Genomic DNA, 26632 nt, shown 5'->3' with positions numbered 1-26632 from the left:
ACATCTCTGTGTGAGTGTCCTTGTGTGTATGTCTTTGTCTATGTGTCTTTGTGTGTGTTTCTGTGTGTGTATCCTTGTGTGTATGTCTTTGTGTGCATGTGTGTGTGTTTGTGTATGCGTTTCTGTGTATTCAACAAATAAACACATACTTTTTAAAAATTCCACTCTGGAAACTCGTAAGAAAACTATTTTAAATCTGTAACAGGAAGTAAGGTCATGACTGTAAACTACAAAGAGAAAAATATATACTACAAACCCAGCCCACCTTTCCACAGCTCATTGATATTCTAAACATATACACATATATACAAAGGATGATTCTACAATGAATTGTGTGCTAGGAAGTGTGAAGAACATGAGTCCATGTTCTGTACATCCCTCAGTCTCTTATAGATGGTCTACTTATCAAGACATAATTTGTCAAAAAGTTTTTTCACTCTATAGGCTCTCCAGGCCTGAAACACACTGCCTATAAGCTAAACTATGTTTGTTGCACGTGAACTGCATGTGTGTATGTGTGTGTGTGTCTGTGTATAAATGAGACTTGTGAATAAAATTTTTCACAATCATTCTAGGTGGAATATTTTTCTTCCTATTATCCCTGTCTCATGAAAGTGAATCCTACGAGTCAGTTATTTCAATCAGTTATACTTCCTCCCCATTTAAAGGTGGATCATTTCCTTCTTGGTGTGTGTGCTCTGTGCCTCAAAGTTATTTCCATGCATAATGTCCTTGGTGCTGTACCTGCACCCTAATCCTTCACTGAGAGAGGGAATAGAACATAGAGAAGATGTGGTTCTAATTGACCTTTCTTTTACCGAATATTCACTTTCTTTCCATAAACGTTCTCAGTAGACTTCCGGTTTGTGTAGTTCCTGTTCTGTGCAGTGATTCCCTTGGTGGCCAGAGCTAGAATTCCAAGAAGAACTCAAAGCAGGGGAGCAGAGGGGATGGGTAGAAATGATAGAAATAATGAGGCAGCATGGCACAAAAGGCCGTTGATGGTTCATTATTTAACAAGAGAAGCAGCCATTGTCCTGTGGTACTGAACCCTCAGGCTTGAATCTCTTGTGTTCATACACATGTAGGAACAGGATGCTGTCACCTCTCTGTCCTACCCAAGAGGTAGAGGATCCATAAAACAGTAGTGTCTGTGTCCCTGCCACAGTGGGTCACAGCCCACAAGCTGGAGACTGAGGGTAGATCCTCTGGTAATTCTTGGGCAAGGTGCCTCCTTGGGCCTTTCCTGGGCCGCATACCTATCTCATTGCTAAACTGTGTCTGGTTGAAAGGCCCATGCACATGCTCTTGTATGGTCAAAAAAGAGAGACACCTCCTCGGTACAGAACTCACTCAAGGACCGGCATGGGCACATGGCAGGCTGCTGGCCAAAATGTGCCCACTAAGCCCCTAACAAATGAATCATTGCCTGGGTGACTAGAGAGACAGATGTTTACTGTGGAACAGTAACAGAAAAGTCTGGGCTTTTTGCCATTTAAGAAGAAGGAAAAAAAGGCACATGAACTTTCTTGTCCTGGACAGAGCTCGGAGAAGGTATAATGTATGCAACTCTGTCTTTGGACAGACACATTGGCAAAGGAGACTATATATACATGTTTATGTATATGTATATATGCATATACATGTATATTTGTACATGTATATGATGTATGTGTGTGTGTGTATGTTTCTGTCTGTACATATATGTGCATATTATAAGGACAGATTTGGTTTACCATAATGAAAATCTGGAATGTCTATTGTAATTTGCACTATACACTCAGACTGCTTTATTAAGTCTATGCAGCAACCTGTCTGTGTTTTCTCATTGAACATAACACAATGGTGAGCTGGACCCTTCCTCTGCTTACTATCAGTTCTAGTTCTGGTCTTAGCTAACTATGTGACTTCTAGCATGTCATTTAATATCTCGTCTCGTCATTGTAACTAGGAAATATTTGTATATGTTAAGGTCTTAGGACAGCCCTGGAAATACATTAACTTCTCAATAAATGTTGCTTGAAGAGTATTTATTTGCTGGCATTAGCTCTAAAACTTGGATAAAGATATAATTTTGTCCATAATGTTATAGTCAAGGATCCCAAAGTATCTACAATAGTATCAAGACCTGCTTAGACAGTTAATATTCTCCTACAACTAATGTTATCTGGGTAATAATACTGCAAATATTATCCTTTGGTTATCTTTCCCTGTACGGTAATTCCCATGCTGCGCATTAGCTGTCATTTTTCCCTTGTGGCTGTTAGTAAAACAGTGAGAGCGTGAGGACAATGGAAATTTAGTATAGAAATGAAACAGGTTCCAGAGTGGGAATTGGGGGAAATTGTAACTTGTTACTGATGCCTTTTGGTACATCAGCTAGATTCAGTTTCAGAGAACTAGAGTAGGGAGTTGCATGGTTTGCTTTGGAGCCAGCAGAATCCTTTCCTTTCACATATCATTTGCTGCTATTTTGTTCTCCAGCACCCTTCCAAGTGGTGTGATGATTCGGTGTTCAGGGTGCAGACCTCAGAAGTTCTCTGGCATCTTCTTTCAAGTGTTCAGGAGGAAGGTGAGACCATCATGATATTTTCAGTGGTGCTGGGACCTTACCAGACATTTCCCACTGTATTTTACAAGTGATTTTATCATATGAGAAAGTATAGTGTTGGCTAGTGGAAAATTGACAGCTAGGATAAATTATATAGTTGGTACTCATCACACCCTGAAAAGATATCTGAGGGAAAAAAAAGATGCTTTGAACTACCTATAACACAAAGTTCTGAAGCTGATTGTAAGACACTCCTAATATGATGTATAGTTTTCCAAATTCAAGGCTGAGTAATGAAGGGAAGAAAAGACAGAAAATATTAGAAACTTACTTCACAAGGTGCTTATTTTTAGATGCTCTAAAATTACCAGCAAGACCTCATATGAAATTTCCTTGTATGGTCCTTTTCTTTAGAACATCTCCCCACGTTCTAAATCTCAAACTTGGTTATTGTGGAGACTTAGAGAAGAGAGAGGTGAGAAACAAGGTTGGGGAGTTACCCATATCTAAACACCCTTTGGACCAGAGGAAGAAATAGAGGAGAGGTGGGCAAGAGCTATGGTGGTATATGAGGAAGGTTCAATAGCATATGTGTATGAAAACATCATAAGACCCCTTTACAAGCAAATAAATAAAGAAATATATAAATAATAGTCCTTAATACTTTAATTGAATATTATAACATTTACCTGCAATGTTGAAAAAATAGTGTTTATTTATAACCTTAATTATTCAACAAATGAGAATATTCAACCAGATTGCAGAATAGAAAATACTAATGTTCTTCAATGGGAACACCAGTTCTGCAATATACAACTGAATCTCCGGTGTGATAAATCCACCATGAAGTTAAGAGAGTCTCAGGTAATGTTGAATTAGCTGCATCAAAGCCAGCAGGAAAGTTCATTTTGCAGAGATCTTTCTCTAACATATACTTGAGAGGAGACTGTTACCTTTTCCCTGGAAGATCAAAAAGGACTAGAATGTATGTTTGTAAATTCTGTATCCTGTAAGGGATAGATGGACTTTCCAATGGTTTCTGTCTTGCATTTCAACCAGGATAGGATGTGAGGCTGGGGAATCACTGAAAACAAAGGTAAAACTTTGAAGAAGCAACTTCTCAGTAACTCTTTTTCCTCCCTTTAGCTCAGCATGAAGTGAATGAGAACACAACCAAACAACAGCAACAATAAGACCAAAAGCAACAACATTATCGACAACAACAACTCAATAATTGCAGCAAGAACAACAGTAGGCCTCCCAGATCTCCCAGCTCTCAGCTTTGCCCTTGAAAAACAATGAGTCAGAACAGAAAACATCATCTGAGTATTTCAAGGGAACCACCCAAGTGACAGTTCTATGTCCTATCTGTCTTGGAGCAATAATAAGACCTGGTATACTCCAGAAGTTTTGGAACTGCTGAGAACAAAGGAGAGATGGATATTTACAGCTCCTTCAGAGGACCAATGAACTAGCTGATGGAAATCAGTCCAGCATTGATGTTGTTTGTTTAAAAGTAGAATGGAGGACTGCAAGCACTATTGCTTAACAGCACTGGATGCTCTTTTAAAGGACCCAGGTTCAATTTCCAGCACCCCTGTAGCAGCTTACAGCTGTCTGTAACTCCAGTTCCAAGAGATCTGATACCCTGTGACTTCATCAAACATATTTAAAGTGTGCAGGTATACATGAATGCAAAATACTTTAAGTAATAAAATAATATTAAAATATTTCACAGAATAAAAGATCAAGGAAAGAATAAAGAATATATCCAATATTCCACCATCTTAGGGGGTTTCCTGCATAATGTTTTCTGTTTCACCTGATTTGTAGCACTGATGGGACCTGAAATATGAAATATTGCAGGAGCCTCTGAAACAAAAAGACTTCTAATACAGCTTGTGAAAAGGAATTCAGGTCAGTTTCCCTCTATATGTGGAATGGAAGAATACAGTATTTGTCCAAAGGTTTAATCTGGGAAGAAGGAAACTGTTAGATTGTTTCATATGACTTGGAGTACTGATAGGACCAAAAGTTGTCTACATAAGTAGAAATTTCTGGGAACAAAAAAGATCAGTGAAGCTATCAGATTCCACCATGAACTGCAGTCAAGTTAAAAAGAAATCATCCTGATATCTTTTCCCTGGGATATCTGGCATAGAGAGACAAATGATGATAATATTCTAGCTTCTAATGGGTGTATCTGGGTATCCCCAGTCTCAGTGTGCTGACAAGGACTGGCATAATCCACATATGGTTATTGGGTTATGATAAGAAATAAAAATCCACCTTGTGTTGAGCCATTCCAAAGAAAATCTAATACTACAGAAAAACAAGCATGCATAAGAAATTATGAGTACCTGAAAGAGAAATTGGCAAAATCTGTACCAGAATTTGCATGAATGACTTAGAGAGTATGCAGCCATAAGGAATGTTTGAGGCTCTCTCTATCCCAGAGAATCTATAAAAGGACTGACTGATGAAGGTGTTTCTTCAATAAAATGAGCACATTTATGCTGGGAGGGGTGACTGTTTTGGCAGGGTGTTGTTTGTTCCTTTCTAACTCACGTATACCAATAAAAACAATAGGCTCAAGAGAAAACAAGAAAACTTTCCCAACCAAGAGGTCATAACCCAACCTCTGTAACTGATTTAAAGAAAGAGAAATTAATAATTGATTTTCTCCTAATTTCTGACACCCATCTAAACATAGGTTCTTGGTACTAATAAAATTGCCAGATATAGGCTTCAATCCAAAGGTCAGCCTTAAATCCAATCATAAAGTAGTTGATTGCTCCCATAATGTTCATGCCACTGTTGCACTTGCCTAACCAGTCATTGTTGTAGCTTACATGGCACACAGATGTGAACTTGGGTTTTTCCTCTTGTAACATACATAGGACCCTGAACACTATGAAAACCAGCTAATGTGGATGAAGCATCCAGGTGAGTGCTGTATCCATTTGTCCATTTTCTATGACTTAAGTGTCTTCAGCAATATGGTCTTATCTATAAATACATACAATTAAACCAACTCATAGCAACTTATCATTGTATCCATGGATGAATGCAATAGTTTATGATCATCAAAGATGCATCTTTTTATAGTGGATGGTATCCCACAACTAACCAGAGTACAGAGAAGAAAAGAATGTGGAATATTCATAGGTAACCAGAACATATATATCACACCCCTTTCAACTAAAGCTTGGGGATCCAGGCAAAAGGAGAGATGGAGAGGATGTAAGATCCATAAGAGATGGATGACTATGAGAAAAAGGTGTTTTCTGGACATAGTGAAGAAGTCATACACATATTAACTGCATTTGAGACAGCATGAAGATGATAAAATTCCAGAACATAGAGGGGACTGGGCACAAAGTCCCATCCTCAGCTAAGGAAATAATGAATGTTGTAGCTGCTGGAATAGGGAAGACCAGTTTACTTTAAGGCTATGGCACTGGGTGGGTACATCAACCTGCATGAAGGCCATAGTTGCCAGAATGTATGGGCAGCATAAATTGTACTTAGTAGAGGGAAAAAAGCAAGGAAATACAAAATTGTATGATAGTTTGTCTAGAGTTTCTATTGCTTTGATAATCAAAGAAAGAGAGATTATCAAGTATCTGACAAGGAATTCAAAATAACCATCAAAAAATTCTATTCTAACTGAATAGAAACTTACTGAGATGTATAGGCTTTCAATCTGATCAATTTTGGTCTGTGTTTATTTTTCTTTTACAGTTTTTATAATAAATAAAATAATGCAAAATAGAAGCAAGAATAAAATGTCCAGGAAAGGGGAAGGACACAATGAAATAATAAGAATTGATGCATGAACAGAGTGAAACTGTGAATACAGAGCTATATTTAAGGAACAAAATGAAGAGCTTTAGGACTGAAAAATAAGGAAGTAAATGGAAAGTTTACTAAATCAGTTTAGATAGCAGAGTTTTATCAAACAGAAAAATTATGAAATTTGTTGAAAATTCATTTGGGAATTATTCAACGAAAGAAAATACCAAAATGAAGAAAAGACAAAAATCTTTTTAAAAGAAACAAAAAAAAATCAGAATGTTATTTCCTTATTAGTAATTGCCATTAGTGTATAGATTAGCAAACTAATCAAGAATGTTACTGCCATCTTTTGAATATGCTTTCTACAAGAGAATTTCTTTAGATTTAATGACATCTATAGGCTAAAAGTCAAGAGCCTAAAAAAATACTCCATGGAAGTAATGACTAAAAGAGATGTTCAAGACTTATATCTGACAAAATAGATTTTATGTCAAAGCTATCACACAAAGAAGAAAACCATTACACAATCATGTAAGTTAAATAATGAAAACACTAGAAATATAAGTATATGAGCAAAACAAATATATAAAGAAACCTTTTTTTCCAAAAACAAACAAATAGGAATACAGCAATAGAAGGTGACTTAAATACCTCTATTTCACCAATTGATGAAGTAAATAATATGACTGGTAAGTAAGCAGAGGACTTGACCAGTACTGTGGACCAAATGAAGACTAGGCATTCCTCTTCAGGACTCAAGTAATAGCTTGAGTATAGACTGCACATGAGCTTACAAACAAGTCTTAACTAAAATTAAGAACATTCAAATATTACCATATATCTTCTCTGACCACAGTAGAATGAAACTAGAAATCAATAACAGGAAAAAGTTGGAAAAGCCACAAATGTGTGGAAATTAAACACTACAATTTGAACAACCAGAGAGAAATCAAAAAGGGAAATTAGAAAACATCTTAACGCAAATGGACAAAATACACAACAGACTTAGGCATATAATCTTAGGAGAGACATTTGTAGTAGAAAACTACCTAGAGAGAAAAGAAGAAGAAGAAATAAGAATCCAATAGTACCCGTCACGATGCTACATCAAGAAAGGCAAATTAAAATCACAGTTATCAAAAGAAAGTCAATAATAAAGACTAGGGAAAAATGAGAGACACGAAGAATGGGATGAAAGCAAGGAAGTTCTTCTAAAAACAAACCAAAAAAAAAAAAAAAAAAACATGAAAAGAAAAAAAAGCAATAAAAATCACTAAAATATTTAACTAAACTTACAAGAAACAGCAAAGAAGACTCAAGCAAAATAAAAATGTTCAAGAGGGGACATTTTAATTAAAGCTACCGAAATAAAAAATATGAGACCACAGGGAATAATTGTCTGCCAATTGTTATAGTTCAAATAAAATTTTTCTGCATAGGATCACATAATTGAATACTGTTCTGCAGTTAGTGGTGCTGTTTTGGAAGGTTATAGAATCTCTGAGACATGGAAACTTGGTGGTGGAAGGACATCACTAGATGTCTACTTTGAGGTTGTATAACCTGGCCTCAACTCCACCCTCTCTCCTTCCTGTTCACACGTGAAATGTGATCAGTCTGCTTCCTGACTACCAAGCAGGCTTCACAACCCTGTACAATACCTTTGTATCCTGATGAACTGTATCCCCTTTAAACTGTAAGCCAAAATAACCTTCTTAGTCCCTAATTTCCTTTTGGTTAGAGTATTTCATCACAGCAACAGAAAAGTAAAGAATACACCAATGAATTAAAAAAAAAAAAAACCCTGCAGGAAATGGGTAAATATACAACTCTACCAAAACTAAAGGATTAAGAAATAGAAATTCAAAACAGATATACAACTAATGATGAGATTCAGATGGTAACCAAAATCCTCCCAAGGAGGAAAATTTGGGGACCAGATTATTTCTTTGGAAAATTGTGCTAAATACATAACAATTTAACACTAGTCTTTTTCAAACTCAGTAAACTGGAGAGGAAGAAAATGTTATTTCAGGAGAACAGCCATTCCAAGGAAGATATGGCACTTTAAGAAAGCTGTATATACTTAAATACTCTGATTGATTTAGAGTATTAAACATCCTCAACAAAATAGCAACAAAGCCAGTTCAACCTAAAACTGGATGTTACTCCAGGGATAATTAGATCCTTTAATATAGAAGTTAATTCATCTTACACACCACACATATCATTGGCAAACAGAGTTATTCAGATATATTCTCCCTCTCCCCCTCCCTCTTCTTCTCCCCCTCCTTCCCCCCTCTCCCCTCCCCCTTACTTACTTCCTCCTCTCCCTCATTATATGCCCTTTCTCCCTGTTGCCTACATATTCTATATAACACTTCTATGGCCAGGCGTGGTGGCACACACCTTTAATCCCAGCAGTGGGGAGGCAGAGGCAGAGGCAGGTGGATTACTGAGTTCGAGGCCAGCCTGGTCTACAAAGTGAGATCCAGGATAGCCAAGGCTATGGACACTTCTTCTTCTTCCTGAGCAGTGTGAGTGTGAGTGTGAGTGTGTGTGTGTGTGTGTGTGTGTGTGTGTGTGTGTGTGTGTGTGTGGTGTGTGTTGTGAGAACATAGATGGTAACCTTTCCTTCAGTACAAGGCTTAGGTGTGTTTTTGTCATACAAAAGCACAGTTGTGTTAGGTATGATCCTTCTGTACCTGATTTATTCATGAAAGGATATTGATTTTTATTAAAATTTCTTTCTTTATTTGTCTGTTCATTGCAGACACTTTATCCTTCAGTCTGTTCTTAAGATGTCTTATGTTTGTTAATATGTGAATGTTAATCCATCCTGTCACCCCAAGGAGGAAGAGGAAGTGTCCATAGCCCTGGCTATCCTATTTCACATTTCTGGTTTGATCTTGGTTATTTAGTAAAGGCTTATCAGATTGTTTATATTGCCAAACAATCTCCCTGCTTTATTGATCTTTTGTGTTATTTAGTTCCCATTTGTGTATTTCTGCTCTGATCTTTGCTATGTCTCTCTTAATACTTAGTTTGGATTTATTTTCTGCTTCCTTGAGCTCTTGGTATAAATATTTTTAGATTGTTCATTTGAAATTTTCTGTTTCTGTTGTGGCCACTCATTATTGTATCTCTTAGTACTGGTTTGGCTGCATTGCACAATCTTCAGTATATGTTTCCATTTCCATTTAAAAATATTAAATTTTCTTCTCTTATTTCCTCAATGACCAATTCATTGGGGAGTGGCTTGCTTAGTCTCTATAGATTTACGTAATTCCTGCAATTTCTTTTGTAATTGCCTCTATTTTTCCATCATAATGAGAAATAATAAAGAAAACTCATTTTTAATATTTCTCAATTTTTTTTGCTGTCTAGTGTATTCTAGAGAAAGATCCATGAAATAATGAAAAGGGAGTGTGTCCTGCCACTGCTGAAGGGAACAGTCTGTAAATGACCAAAGCAACCTTGAACAAAACAAGCAAAGTTGTAGGCTCCACAGCACCTGCTTTTCAAGACATGCTACTGAAACATAGGAACCTAAACAATACAGTATTTCCATAAAAGCAGCCACATAGCTGGTGAAACAGAGTAAAGATTCAAAAATCAAACCCGTGTATTTATTATACAGGCAATTTTTTTTTCTTACAAAGGTGCCTGAAACATACAAAGCTGTTGGGAAAACTGGACATCCACATGGAGAAGACTAAAATTTGATTTGTATCTCTCACCTAATGCAAAAATGAACTCAAAATATGTCACAGAAATAAGTATAGGTCTCAAACTTCTGAAACTACTAAAGAGAAGCACAGAGAAAATTGTGAAAAAGATTGGCTCAAGAAATGATGGAAAAGACAGGAAACGAAAGCCAATACTGGCATTGGATTGCATCAAACTTAATATCTTCTACAACGCATGAGAAATAAAGGCACATTTTATGAATAGGAAAAAATTATTTGCCAACTGTTCACCTGACAGAGTTAATATCCAGAATATATAAAGAACAAAAAAAAAAGCCTAAAAAGTTATGACAAAACCCCAAGTAAATCAATATAAAAGTGGACAAATTATCTGAATTTAAAACTTCTTCAATGAATAAATACAAATAAACAGCAAACAGATATGATGTTTAATATATTTAGCATGACAGAAATAGATATCAAAACCATCATCTTATCCCAACTAAAATGACTGTGATTAAAAAATGAATTATTTACAAATGATGGAAAAGATACAAGGAAACATTTATAAATACAGAAGTGGTGCAAATATAAATCACTGTTGCCATTATGGAGAAAAGAGTGAGGGGGTCCTAAGATATTAAAATTAAATTTACTACAGAACTCAAATCACTTCTGTTCTTTAGTATGTTTCCAAAGGGAATATGATCAACAAATCAGAGAGGTACTTGCATACCATGTTTATTCCTGCAGCTAATATGGATGGAAGTTACTTAGGTGTCTAGCAACAAATGAATGAAGAATATGTGATTTTTCAGCACACTACTTGGACTTCAAAAGCCACACTCAAGGGTATGGATTTAATTCTAATTTTTATGCTAAGGCATCAAATAATTTTTATACCACAATGTAAAGTGAGATATGTCTTTCCTCAAGTCTCACATTTTAAAAAAATGTTCAATTTCATTTATCAGAGAAATGCAAATGTTGTGACTCCATCTTACCCCAGTTGGAATGGTGATCATTAAGAAAGTAATAACAGTTAACACCAGCAGAGAGTTGAACAAAAGGGAAGGCTTCTATACAGATGCTGGGAATATGAACTAGTACATTCACTATGAAAGTCAGTATGGAGGTTTCTCAAAATAACACATGACACTGTTGTACCACTCTTGGGTATACAAAGTGCTTCAAGCAAACAGAGACACTTTCACATTAATGTTTAAAAGAAAGACAGCATTTTCAACAATTGGTGCTGGCACAACTGGTTGTTATCATGTAGAAGAATGCGAATCGATCCATACTTATCTCCTTGTACTAAGGTCAAATCTAAGTGGCTCAAAGAACTTCACATAAAACCAGAGACACTGAAACTTATAGAGGAGAAAGTGGGGAAAAGCCTTGAAGATATGGGCACAGGGGAAAAATTCCTGAACAGAACAGCAATGGCATGTGCTGTAAGATCGAGAATTGACAAATGGGACCTAATGAAACTCCAAAGTTTCTGCAAGGCAAAAGACACCGTCAATAAGACAAAAAGACCACCAACAGATTGGGAAAGGATCTTTACCTATCCTAAATCAGATAGGGGGCTAATATCCAACATATATAAAGAACTCAAGAAGGTGGACTTCAGAAAATCGAACAACCCCATTAAAAAATGGGGCTCAGAACTGAACAAAGAATTCTCACCTGAGAAATACCGAATGGCAGAGAAGCACCTGAAAAAATGTTCAACATCCTTAATCATCAGGGAAATGCAAATCAAAACAACCCTGAGATTCCACCTCACACCAGTCAGAATGGCTAAGATCAAAAATTCAGGTGACAGCAGATGCTGGCGTGGATGTGGAGAAAGAGGAACACTCCTCCATTGTTGGTGGGATTGCAGGCTTGTACAACCACTCTGGAAATCAGTCTGGCGGTTCCTCAGAAAATTGGACATAGTACTACCGGAGGATCCAGCAATACCTCTCCTCGGCATTTATCCAGAAGATGCCCCAACTGGTAAGAAGGACACATGCTCCACTATGTTCATAGCAGCTTTATTTATAATAGCCAGAAGCTGGAAAGAACCCAGATGCCCCTCAACAGAGGAATGGATACAGAAAATGTGGTACATCTACACAATGGAGTACTACTCAGCTATTAAAAAGAATGAATTTATGAAATTCCTAGGCAAATGGATGGACCTGGAGGGCATCATCCTCAGTGAGGTAACACATTCACAAAGGAACTCACACAATATGTACTCACTGATAAGTGGATATTAGCCCCAAACCTAGGATTCCCAAGATATAAGGTACAATTTGCTAAACACATGAAACTCAAGAAGAATGAAGACTGAAGTGTGGACACTATGCCCCTCCTTAGAATTGGGAACAAAACACCCATGGAAGGAGTTACAGAGACAAAGTTTGGAGCTGAGATGAAAGGATGGACCATGTAGAGACTGCCATATCCAGGGATCCACCCCATAATCAGCATCCAAACGCTGACACCATTGTATACCCTAGCAAGATTTTATTGAAAGGACCCAGATGTAGCTATCTCTTCTAAGACTATGCCGGGGCCTAGCAAACACAGAAGTGGATGCTCACAGTCAGCTAATGGATGGATCACAGGGCTCCCAATGGAGGAGCTAGAGAAAGAACCCAAGGAGCTAAAGGGATCTGCAACCCTATAGGTGGAACAACATTATGAACTAACCAGTACCCCGGAGCTCTTGACTCTAGCTGCATATGTATCAAAAGATGGCCTAGTCGGCCATCACTGGAAAGAGAGGCCCATTGGACTTGCAAACTGTATATGCCCCAGTCCAGGAGAACGCCAGGGCCAAAAAATGGGAGTGGGTAGGTAGGGGAGTCGGGGGAGGATCTGGGGGACTTTTGGGATAGCATTCTAAATGTAATTGAGGCAAATATGTAAGAATAAAAAGTATTTTTTAAAAAAATCAAGAGATAAAATAAAAGCAAAAATTGTCCTTTCTTTACATGGTCTCAATGACAAGATTCAATACATATTTGTCAGATGTGTCTAGACACACACACACAAACACATACACACACACACACACACACACACACACATACTTTGTACATACTTCATCTGAAGAACTAAGTAAATTTTATCAGGAACTTTCTAGATTGTCCTAAACTTGAATTTAATATATGATATGAAATTAACACTGAAAACTATTACTAGGGTTTTTTAATGATTCTATTTACTAAGTTCACTTTAACACTAAACAAATACTACACACTTAATGTATAATATCCCATTCATCCAAAACTGTTTGTGAAAGATATCATTCTCCTCACTTTATAGCATAGCATATGAAGCTTAGGTTCAGGAAACTCCTTACAGAAACCTGCCTTACAGCTAGGCTAGTGTATCAGTAAGAAATAAATTCATAGTGAAAAAATAAAATAACTACCACTATATATATTTCTAGCAGAAGGCTTTAAGGTCAATGTATGATTTACAATCAACATCCACTTACAATTTATTAGACTGTAATCAAGATACTTGGAGTTTTAAATATAATAAATAGAACTCTCTAATCATTTTAGTCATTTTTGAGAACATAACAATTTATAGAAATGATTTTTGTACAGTCATGGAATGATCAATAAGAGCCATACTTTTAGCCATCTGCTCTTGCCACAAAGTCAGTTAAAGGGGTTGAGTTTTGTTTTGTTTTTGTTTGTTTGTTTTTGTTTTTTCTTTTGATGTTCAGAATTGAGTTTACTCAGTTCCTGTGAGTTCTAAGTACATGCTGTACTGTGGGCATACACCTCTAGCCCAATGAAGCTATTTTCTCCCCATTTTACAGATGAACATTATAGAAGTTTTACTACTTGTCCAATGCCAACATTTTAATAAGTCACAGAGTTGTCTAGCTCTGTGTTTTTCTGCATAGAACACTGATTCAAATACAAAGCCTCCAAAGAGGTTAGATAACGAAGCGGCTGCACATGATCCTGTCTGAAAAATCCAGGGCTATAGATTAGCATCTCCTGTGTCATCATCTGACCAACAATGTAGAAAGCCGGGGCCTCTAAGGGAGATGAAAGACAGCAACAAAGAGAATTGTTCCTATTGATAGAGAGAGGAGATCAGGAACAACAATAACAAAACAACAACACAAAAGAAAGTTTTTATCAAACAATAGAATCCTGTCAAAGAACATGGATTTATAGGCATGTTATCTTAAAATAATAGTTTTAAAACTATTTCTTGAGATGCAAGAATGATTGATTATAGATCTTTATAGAAGATAAAGAGTCAAAGATGGAAGTAGAAACAAGAAGAAGGGTTTTTTTTGTTTTGTTTTGTTTGTTTTGTTTTTGTTTTTGTTTTTAAAGCAAATAATTTAGAATATTGAACCAGGAGTTTCAACATTTTGGAACACTTCTGGAACGAAAGAGGAAACAACCACAAAGTAAATAGTTCAGGACAGAGTTGAAAAGCCCAGTACATGCTCAGCCTGGTGCTGATCATGAATTCGGCAAGGCAAGGATAGTGCCCATTCTTACTCTTGCTTCCTCCTTGAGTTCCTGCCCTGACTACCTATCAGGATGGGCTGTAGGTTGTAGTTCCTAACCCTTTCCTTCCGCAGGTTGGTCTTGGCCATGGTATTTACTGCAGTGATAGAAAGCAAACTAATACAGAGCTGTTGACTACAGAGCTGTTGAACTATGTGTCCGTGGTTACTCTTATTTAGAAAACAAAACAAAAACAAAACAAAAACAAAAAAACAAAGCAAAAAACAAAAATAACTGTAAAATGTACAAAACAAAATTCTTTCAGATTGCTTAAAAATGATTTGGGCTAATAAACGTCACCCTGTTTTATATGATAAAATATTTAAGTACAGCAAGTGACAAATTTGGCCCAATTTCAGAGAAAGACATTTAGTAGTTGAGCTTCCTGAAAGAGAGAGGGAGGAGGGTTAAGAGGGTTCTCTGTCTTTATCTAGAGCAGAGGAGCTGGGTAGTTGCAATTTTTTTAGTATTAGCCCAGCTTTACTGGCTGAGCTCTGCCTTTCCTGTGGAAGGAAAAGTTATTCTGCGCTCAGCATTAGCGTCAAAGGGCTGCAGACCCACGCCTGCTGGTTTCAATTAGCGTGCCAGCCCCAGTGGCATGTCCGGCAGCCAGGGTTTTATTAGGGCTCGGTCATCTCCTCCTCCAAGCCACGTGAATGGCCTGCGGTTCTACAAGCTTCCCTTGACCTTCCAATCCCTCTGGAGCTGTGTGACCGCTGGACGCTGAAGCTACAGCTGTCTGCCTCTTGACTCCCAAAACCCAATCTGCTCTGAAATCTTCCCTTGGGACAGAGAGGGAAAGCGAGCTGATAGAGAGAGAGGTCTCTCCCTAATATGAACTTGTTATTTTAAAGCTTGGGTGTGTTTGAGCACTGGGATGTGTGCATGCGTGAGTGGCTGCGGCAGAGAGGTGAAAGGTGAGGACCCTGGGGATCTCTGCTGCTCTCAGCCAAGGGACCAGTTCTGGGCTAAAGGCAAACAGCAGTTTCAGAGCAGGGCAGGGATATTTAAAAGTCTGGCACGGGAGACACAAGAGGAGTGAGCAAACCTGGAATTTAGCCTAAAGAAGAGAAGGTTGAGGGTGATTTAAAAAGGAACTGTAGAGCAGGAAATGTCATTATAGCGGGAATGAGGACCAGATGTTCTCTGTGTCATCAGAGTACACAGCAGAGAGAATGACCTTACAGAAAAAGGCATAACTTTGTGGCATTTGAACACCCAAATGGGACGCTCATGGCGCCTGTGGAATTCTCCATCTGAAAGACCTTTCTCTTCTGTGCAGGTTTGTGTATAGCTTTGCAGGAAGCATAAAGGGGGTAGGTAGGAAACGGTCTGGAGGCTCTTTTCTGAGTGCCCACTGTATCACAACAGCAGAACGTTCAGGGCGATTAGCAAAGGGCTTTGTGGAAGCCTCAGACAGAAATCCAGGGTGCCTGTGAGTGTATGGACCTGAATGTCCTACATAATCTTATCTTTTCAATTTCCCTGAATGTTTATAAACACGTTGATGGCAGTGATAGAAAGAGACAAGCTTTCAATGAATCACTTGTGTTATGACTTCGCTATCTTCACATTGGAGACTGGAAGGTTGATTATCTAAGGTTTTGATACCCATACTCAGAAACGGCCCAAATGCTGTTTTGACACTTAAGTGACAGAAAATAGGCACTTATTTTCAGGCTTAAACTTTCCTTTTGTTTTCTTAAATGAGATAACAAGTAAGATCTAAATGTATTTTTAAAATTCTCTCATGTGCTCTAATACCAGTTCTATAAAAATGTCTATTAACTTTAAGATAGAAAAAAAAATCCCCATAGAACCTGGGAATGCCATCTCACAGAAATTTAAACAAACCAACTGCAAATTGCTCACTGCAGTGCACTGCAGTCTGTCATTAGTTAGAATAAGTAGTTTTTAATTTGTATCCCTTATGTTCAAATCAAAGCTAACTCAATTAGTAAAATGACCATGAGTAAAGAGGCTGATGGCTAATTACCACTGATTATATCACTACTTACTGATTAATGGCCTCAGTATGATAGCCAGGAATTCTGATAAAACTCATCCTTGTATCTTTTAATCAACTAAATTGTGTTAATTTCAACAATCTGTTCTAATTTAAGGAAGTCCTTATCCTCTATGACAATGAAACCAGTTTGTTATTCAGAGGAAAGCAAAACCTACAGATGCTTAGCTATGCTGCCTTAAGTGAGTTTTCCAAGTCATATTCATTCCTTCTTTCCTGTTTGATGCGATGACTCAAGTTTCTCAGTGAGAAGACACCTCCCCTTGTGGTCATCTTTTATGTTCTTGCAGCAACCCAAAAGTGTTGCACTTACCTATCAAGCAATTAAATATATATATATATATTGCTGTAAAGAGACACCATGACCATGGCATCTTGTATTTAAAAAAAAAAAAAAAAAAACAGAAAATGTAATTGGGGCTGGCTCACAGTTCAGACATTTAGTCCGTTATCTGCAGGGCAGGAAGCATGGTGGCATGGCATGCATGGTGGCATGTCATGCTGGCAGAAATGATTCTGGGGAAGAGCTGAGACTTCTATTATCTGAATCTACAGGCAACAGGAAGAGAGAGATTGCCACACTGGGCACAGCATGAGCGCCTAAGACCTCAAGGTCTGCCCCCAGTGACCACTTCTTCCAACAAGGCCTCACCTATTCCAGGTCATACTTCCTAATAGTGCTACTCCCTATGGGCTTATGGGGAAGGGGCATTTTCATTCAAACCACCACGATAAATCAGCAAACTTCTTGAAAGGGAGATGCCGTAGCCAATGTTTCTTACAACCCTTTCCAACAAGGTTGAGCTGAAGGTGCTCCCAGAAAATAGATGTTTCTTCTACTGGCTCCCATTCAGAAAGAGGAGTGTGAGATATGTGCCAAGGGTGGGGTACAACTGACTAGCACTATAGTTTGTCAAAAGTCACAGATATCAAATACTCTGTAAGTCACAGCATTAGAAAGAAACTATACTAACCCTCCCCAAAGTACCAGTACCCAAAACCAGAACAAGAAACAGCATGTAGAGAGCTTTTTTAAGGATACTTAAAAATGTCTATTTCATAACGGGTTCAAATATTTGAGTAGATGAATTGATGAATTCATGTTCCCCTGTGTACACGTACATACATCCTCACATAAACCCCTCTTATTATTAGGCCACTGGTGGTTTGTAGGTAAGGTTGTGATTTGGTACACAATAGGTAAGTCCACACGCAAATTTTGGCAAACAAAAGTCTAGCGACAGTCAGTCCTCCCTTACAGCTCAGTTTGTATTCAGGGTGAGCTTGGTGTTTTGCAAGATTACCTTTTGTGTTTTAAGACGTCGGGCCTTTTTGTGTTTCCTACAGTAGAAGATAAAGACTGTCAAGGAACTGTGTGAAATGGAAAAGCAATACGAATCTTTAAAAGCTTGCTTGTTTGATGATGGATATAGTGAGAAAGCATGGATAGGGTGCAAATGAGAAAGGAAAGATGGAGAAAAGCTGACTTCAAATTTCCTGGCGTGAGACCAGGCTAGATACCACATCCCTGAGCACTGCCCAGAGTCTGAGTGAAAGGTCAGCATGAGGGAGAAGCAATGGCTTCGTTTATACTGTTCAGTTTATGATGCTAACACATCTCCACCTCACCATATACACAAAAATTACCCCAGGAAGTACAAACTTAGGACTGAGACCCAGGCATATGGCAAACATGCATGCCAAAAAAGTGGTCAATGAGAGCTTAAGATGGCAGTAGGAGCTCTCACACATTGTACTTCTGACCTGGGCATTCTATATTTTCTAACGTTAGCATGCTGAGCGATTTATGAGCAGATTGCTGAAAACTAACACAGAAAGGAGAGAGATGGAACGAGCAAAGAAATGTAGTCACAAGAAACCTTATTTTTGTAATACTTTGCAGTCTCTGTTTATGAGACTCTCTGTTTAAACTTTGGCTCAGTTATTTTGTAAAAGAAAAACAGACACAACTGTCTGCTATCGGGAGAGATAACGCTGCAAGTTGGTAAAGACACAGAAAACTGAGTTATTATGTCTCCTCTATAAACATCATGGGGAGAATGTCTGGAAAGGGTAGTTTCATGTAAAATTTTCAGAAACATCTATCTATGATCAGCACATAATATCAAGCACTAGTTCGTTGACTTATAAAACACCTGTGTGATTGCTTCAAATTGTTTTCATAAGAACTATAACTAAAAGTAGAAGCAGAATTACTCACAAATTTTTATCAAATGTGTGATTCTTATCAAAAGTTTCCACGGACTTCAACTCAAGAAGAAAATAATTCCATGACAAGGTTAACCCTCTAAATATAAGACATAGACTGATAATTGAATGCTTTCTTTTCTTTTAAACCATTCTGGTTTACTTTCTGTGTCTCCTGACAGGTGTAACTGTGTAATCTTTTCATTCTATTTGGATACCTTCATTTGAAAACTTTTAATCATTTATATTTTGCAAAGTTTTAGCTGCTTTAAAATAAATAGAACCAGAAAAATCCCAGTTATAAAAAGTGAAGGACTGTAAAACTGTTTGCTCCTTGAATAGAATTTGTGACAGCATTCTCCACAGTTTTAAAGTCATTTGACAATTGAGGAACCAGTATTTGGCTTGCCAGACTCATTACAACTACAGTGAGAAGCACATGCTTTTTGATATTTTCAAAGTCATTTAACCTTAAAATAAGTTAGATTTTTTTTTGTGAGCTTCTGTTTTCCTTGGCAAGGAAATAAAAATTATATTTACATCTGAAGATGTGCCTGGGGTGTGTTTCATGGTGCTAGGATATCTGTGCTGTAGAATTATGAAAAGGATAAATATTTTACAAATGCCTAGAGAGCTTTAAAATATTTCAAGATGGCACTTACATTTTCCCCATGATTCATGAGGGATCCCATCAGTCGTTTTCTTTTGCTGACATCACCACTAAGTGGCAATACAAGATTCAGGATTTGCCTCTGAGACTGAAGGCTGGGTAGGGAAAATATAGTCACCCCCTGGTTACCTGGGATGGGTTACCACTGGCTGGTGGGCGCAAAGAGTGAACCGAAACATCTGCGAACATTAAAAGTTACTACAGAGAACAAACTGCCAGTATCTCAGAAGATGCTTCCTACCAGAACTGAAAGTAAACACTGGGCCTTATGTAAACTCACCATCAGTCCTGACTGATTTCCCAGCTAGAGCTGGGATGGGGCTCCTCTGCATCCCTTTCACTGTGAGAGGACCTCATGGAACTGACTCTTACCTTCACTGCATCCTGTAAGATTCTTCCCCCAAGAGGCAACAGACTCAGTGGTGTCAATGAATCTGGAAGAAGCTAAACTAGCCTTGCTCTTTAGCCACCGCTTTCCTTCTCTAAGGGCAGCTGGGGTAGAGGGAAGTGGGATCCTTTAAGAAATGTGCCTGTGTGGGATCATCCTGCTCTAGTAATAAGAACCCAGAATTCCACTTGACCGGACAGGCTGTCCACATCAATTTTATTAGAGCTCCTTTTTTTTTTGTTTTTTGTTTTTGTTTTTGTTTTTCTAGCTTTCCAGCCATCACAATCTTTTGTGTTGTTTCTCAGATCATTCATAAGCTAAGCTAAGCAGAGGGGTAAGGGATTTTAATCAATGGGAGACCACTTACCTGATCCCTAGTCTTTTTTCCCTTACTTCTTAGATCATTCATAATTTAAGCAAAACTAAGCAAGCGGGTAAACAATTTAAGTCTGTTGGAGCTTATGTGAGAGCTTTGCTTTGACACCTCAGCACCAAAATACACAAAAAAATAAAACAAGCAGAGGCATCCTTTCTCAGGTTTCTTACATTCTTGCCTGTGACTTCTAAGCAACAGCCTCTTCATGCTTTTCGTACCACAAACCTTGATGAAGTCTCCAGTGCATGCTAACTGCAGTGCATGCTGGGGTGCTGGTGTTTTTCAGGGGTGAGCTGAGTCCCAGCTATAATGCAATCCCAGATTTCATCTAATCAAACACAAAGCCAAGGGGTAAACAGTATGATCTGGGAGAACTTGATAAAAGGAGAATGAAGCCAAGTGCCTAACTTTGGTCAACTCAGTTCCAGCCCAATAGCGGACAATAGATAAAGCCACGAAAATGAAATGGATCTGATGGAACTACTTGGGCCATTATTGCTAAAGGGATCTATTTGAAATTTCCTGTCTTTGAGCACAATGAATATATATATATATATATATATATATATATATATATATATATATATATATATATATGTCCTTTTTATACTTTGAATTGTATCTGTACAATATTAAATGTTTTCCAAATCGTGGATATGTCCAAAATAAATATAGTTCTCCTTGAATCCACATGACTTGCTTTGTTCTCATTGTAATTTGGATTTGAGTGAGAATGGCCCCATAAGCTCATGTGTTTGAATACTTGAAGCCCTATCAGTGGAACTGTTTGGAAATGATTAGGAGGTATGGTCCTGTTGAAGGAGCTGTGTCACTGGGAGCAGGCTTTCAGGTTCCAAAAGGCTCTGATATGTTCCCTCTCTGCCTCCTTCTTTCAGATCAGGTTGTGAGCTATCAGGTTGTGAGCTATCAGCTATTTCTGCCTTTATACGTTGGCTCAGCCATCATGAAATTAACCTTCAAAAACGGTAAGCCCAATTAAATGCTTTCTTTTACAGTTGCCTCTGTCATGGTGTTTAAGTACAACAATAGAAACCTTAAAAAATACAGTCTGTGTGCTCCTTTCTCGTCCACCCTCTTCCTTCTTGCCACCGTCCTTCCACAAATAGTTGACAGCTCCAAATTACTTTCTCAACCCTGCCTCTTAATTAATTATGAATCCTTATCTCCTTATCACTTCCTGTCCGAAACCTGCTGCTTGTACCTTTTCACTGGGCACAACATAAATTTTCCTTAAACAATAATAATAACTTGGAGGGTAAACTGAAAATAGATTAGATGGATTCTAAGGCATTCTTAGCCTTGGACCCAGAATTACATAGAGAGAATATATTTTGAAAATATGCTGTCACTCAGCTGGGAAAGGGAGTCGGACTGCTTCCCTTTCTGTGGCACCCACACCATTATTTGCCTGTGAGACAAAACTATTCCAAATTCTTCTTTCATTACCAATCTACTGCCAGGCCCATGTCTACCACAGACCTATGTTGGTCACCCCTAATAAGCTGGATAGTGTCTGTGTGCCGGGATTAGTTGTTTGCTTTCTCAAAGATAATCTGTTCCAAGAAATATAATGATATTTTATTAATTTTTGAATAGTCAATGTATGGGCTATTCATGAAGCATGCCAAAATAGTTTTAAAATGACACCATGGAAAAGCATTAGCCAAGCACTCAACTCAGCTCTTAAAGACAGAATTCAAACGCAGTTTCAAGCACTCTCAGAAAAACAATCTTTATCTGCTTATGACTGTGACTTATTTTGACTCTGCTAGGAAATTCTCAGGGTGGAAATTTCCTGAGCTGACAGCAGGTCATGCTGAATTGAAGCCATCGCCCTTGGGGGAAGGCAGGAGTTAAAGAATGTAACTGGATTTATTTCTTATTAGTTATATATCCAAGAAAGCATCGAGGACTGGCTTTCTTATTTCTGAGTTTTAGAGACAGTGGATCAGTTTTTCCACTCAGTCTCTCTTAGCAGGATAAGACCAGATACCCAACGTGAAGCTCCGACTTACTGCATATTTTCCAGTCTTCTTTTTACAACAGAGGAGCTTTATCTTTTCCTTTTCATTGTTTATTTTTTCCAAGCTCATATTGTCTTTTCCATGGCATGATGTCAGGATGGTGAAGGTAGGTATGCTGCAGCGTGTGAATGGATCTCCAGCATTTCAGCCTGGCTAAGTGGCAGGCAGGATTTTCCCGCAAAGGGTGATGAAGGCAGGCTGACTCAGACAATCTGTGCCACCACTTCATCTCCCAACTCACGCTTAGGAAAGCTGGGCTTTTCCTTTGGTACCTACAGAATCTCTTTTAGTCATTGTTCACATTAAGGGAAATCTTGATAGATAAAATTTTGACATGGATTTGATTGCATCCTTGAGATGAGGCCTGTGACTTGAAGGTAAAAGAGACACTTTTTTTAAGTTATTTGTATGTGTGTGTGTGTGTGAGGGGGTGGGGGGGGAGACAGAGACACAGAGAGAGACAGAGACACAGAGACAGAGAAGGAAAGACAGAGAGGTATCCACAGATGTCAGAAAGGGGCGTTGAATCCCTTGGAACTAGATTTATAGTTCACATATATGACTATATGTGCCTGATGTGGGTTCTGGGGTCTGAACCCTAGTTCTCTGAATGAGGGGTAAGTCCTTTTAACTGCTCATCCATATCTGCAGCCTTAAAATTAGTCATATTTAATGAATTTTAGTCTTTCAACTTATAAAGAGTGTTCCTTCTCTGGTGTTACCCTTTGTGTGTCTTCTTTCTTCTTTCTTCTTTCTTCTTTCTTCTTTCTTCTTTCTTCTTTTTAACATCTTGTGAGACAACATTGTAAGCTATAGCAGCTATGATGCTGCCTGACAACACACACACACACACACACACAAAGTGCCATAACAGGGATACATAACAGGGATAACAGCATTGAATAAAACGAATGAAGTCTTATCCTAATGAGCCTTACATTCCAATAAAGGAAATGGATTGTAAACTCATAGACATATCTTTGACATGGTTTATTAATCATGCTTTAATTGTGCCTTGTGCCCATCTCAACTCCATCACCTTTGATTTTTTTGTGCTTCTGTCTTTAGATTGAGATATCAAGTCATGGTATAGTATACTAAAGCAAAAATATAAAGAAATATATACTAGCTTCATCCTTGGCTTGCGTGATTACCAGATATGTGATCTCAAATTCCTTAACCACTTTGATATTCACCTTTGTAGTTTGGGTGGTGGATGCTCCTAAAAGGTCTATGTGCTCAAGTCTTGACATCATTATCTATATTGAGCATTGCTGTGGATGAGGTATGGCCTCATGGACAACCTTTGGTCATAGGCATCATGTCCTCAAAGGTGATGGTGGGATTCCTATCTGTATCCCCATCTTTCCAGGCTTGAGACATGACCATCTACTCCAGAATGAACCCCAGCATGATGCTCTATCTTTGAGAACAAACAATTGAGACCACACAGTTCTTGGGCTTGAACTGAATATATTTGGTTAAAGTAACAGGAAGTTGACTAATTTCCTTATTTATAAGCAACTGTGGTAACAGTCATACAAGGAGGAAATGATATGTGAGATATTCACATTTGCTTCTAATTCTGTGTTTGCAATGCTCTCAGTTCTCATACCCCTCTACAGACCCAATCTTCCCTTCTTCCGGTCAATTCTATTTGCAAGAGGCAACCCTCAATGAATGCATGTGGGCATCTATGTCAGCTCAGGAAATAGACACACTCTAAAAGATTAAAGGATATCATAAAAGAAAGTCATAATATTTTTTCCTTTTCTCATTCTATACTCCACAGATATATTTAGTAATAGCCACATCCATTCAAATCAAAAGCTTCTGCCAATTATTCTCTTTTTCTAGCTTTCTTCAGGGTCTCTCTGGCTCAAAGGGCCATTTTGGGGGTGGGTGTGTTGGAAGTGTTTCTTTTGGTCCTAGGAGTGATATAATTTCCCAGCAAATTTTGTATATGTGTAAACACTCATAAGTCATCTTTCATTAAAATCTCTTGATAAACCATGATTTGGGAAGCTCTATCTCCCACAAGGATTCTCAACTTCATAGTACTTGATAGCATGGATAGTCAGGTCACTTGATGATTGTGTGATCTTTGCGGAGAAAGACAGCAGGCTTATATCATAAGTACTCAGTTTATTGTCAATGCCAGAGTGGGATGGAAGATCAGATATTAAATGGCTTTGTATTTTGTTGTTATTATTGTTGTTTATAATATACTAATTTAAAAATAATAGGATTGGATAACTGTTTATGACTAGGCTGAGGAGCTTCCAGAAAGACAGAAAATTAGTACACACACACACACACACACACACACACACACACACACATATATATATACATATATATATACACATATATATATATATATTCAAAGATCTGGTAGAGAGCACGAAAGCTTTGTTATGGCCTTGAGCAGGTCACTCTGTCTGGTCATTACAAGGCAGAGATGGTTGAATATTGGACCAATATGCAATTGTACAAGTGTCACCACTGCTACATTTTAAGCAAACAACATGAAGAAGGTCCTATAATAATGTTAAGGTTTGAAGGTATGAGCTTGAGTCCCCAAATCATCCCAAGATCATCCCTTGTGAATAAATAGGCTTTCTCCCATTTGAGTAACATAATCTTTCTATGTTAAAAGGCTTTTTAAATGATCTCATTTAGGTTTTTAACTTACAAGAGATGCAAGTTCTCAGGGCCATTGTACTCTCTGTCATTGCCTTGCTACTCATAATTAAAAGATGCATCCCAGCATTCCTCAGGTATAGAACTCTTAAACCTATTTCAGAAGATGCAAAATATGTGTCATGGACCCTTCAGATCTGTTAAAATTACCTAGTTGGGAACCTGTTGATTTGTGTGATGACATTGTCTAAAGAGTGTTATGTTTACTAAAGCTACTAGGGTATTGGAGAATGTATTCCTCTGTATTTTGAATTTAGTGTGCAGGTCAAAGCAGCTTTCAGTATCTCTAAAAGTTTTCTATTGTCGGCCACTGAAGCCTGGTTCTAAAGAAAACCATCAGTACATAATATCACAATCTTAGTGTGTCTTTACCCTAACATGAAAGAAAGAACACAAAAACTTAGAAAATGGAGTGTCTAGGAGTGTATTTACCACAGAATCTATACACTGTCCTTCCATTCCTGTGAGACATTGAAGGCAGTAAAACAAATTTGAAAAGACCTTTGTGATGCTTCACCCTAAGCGGAAAGATGGTTGCCATTATTGTAATTAGCCACAGAGATGGAGTAACACTGAGCATTCAGACTCATTGGAATCTGTGCCTGTGGCTAATTAATAACAGTGTTCCCAGGTATACAATAGAGAGTGGATGCGTAGCAACAGGCAAAACTTAATCTCTACAATGGGGAAAGTGTATGTCAGGAAAACAGGAATCTGATCTGAGTCAAGGAATGTATTTATGACTAATAACCTCTCATTCCGTTTCCATTCAGCCTCTGGAAAGGCAGTTAAATGACGTTAGGGATCCTCGCCTATGTAGCTGCTCCTACAGAAGCCACAGCTTGGCTTATGAAAATCCATGCAGCCTCAGCTTGCAACAGCAGCATCTTCTCATCAGGTTTAAACCAAAACATTAAACCAATTCTGGGGACCACTATATAAAGCCTTGCACAGAGAGATACAAAGAAGCCTAGGGCAAACCGGGTGTCTCCTTCATGGAAAGCGGCTCAGAAACAGCAGCAGCAGCAGAAGCACTGTGAAGACAGCTAATGCTGAGAGTAGAGAATTCCTTTTTTTGTTACACGCAAGGTGCATTTACAAAAATTGATTGTCTTCATATGAACTTGCAAACGAACTATTGAGAATGCAAAATTAAAACATTGATCATATTCAAAGCAAGATTAAACAGAAATACTTAGCAATAACTTTCAAAAGAATTTTAAAAAGCAGCAACATGACAATAAGAGACATAGAATAAGATTTGAATTAAAGAAAGGCTTTTTGTGAATAGGATAATTTCTAAAATCATTGGTTAGTAGAATGCTATCCAAGCAAAATCTCGTAGCACTCTATTTCCACTGAATAAATGAATATTCTTTGTTGAACTTATCACTGTGATTTTGACTAAGATAGCCTTAACAAGAGATTGATTACAAGAGAAAAGGAACAGCATTTAGTTAATGTAATGTGGGATGCCCCACTCGCCAGCAAGTGAGACGCCATAGCAGGATCCTTCTGCAACAAGTTTATTGGGAGAGCATGGACTGTGTAGGCGAAAGACCCCGAGCCCCAGAAATGGGGCTGCTTATATAGGCCTAGGAGTGATGTGTCCATACCTGATTGGTTATGCT

The 26632-nt window shown here is 38.0% G+C and overlaps 1 long non-coding RNA gene across 1 annotated transcript; it reads left to right on the top strand.

Annotated features, from left to right (window-relative positions):
- Window positions 1-1339: 1339 nt before the first annotated feature.
- Gm36769 lies at window positions 1340-4178 on the top strand. The gene is made up of 3 exons (XR_380321.3): window positions 1340-1554; window positions 2485-2572; window positions 3698-4178. It is a non-coding gene; the product is annotated as a predicted gene, 36769 (long non-coding RNA).
- The last annotated feature ends 22454 nt before the right edge of the window (window positions 4179-26632 follow it).

This window comes from Mus musculus, chromosome 10 (genome assembly GCF_000001635.26).
Source record: "Mus musculus strain C57BL/6J chromosome 10, GRCm38.p6 C57BL/6J".
In the NCBI taxonomy this organism is placed as follows: Eukaryota; Metazoa; Chordata; class Mammalia; order Rodentia; family Muridae; genus Mus; species Mus musculus.
This window is presented reverse-complemented; position numbering and strand designations above follow the sequence as displayed.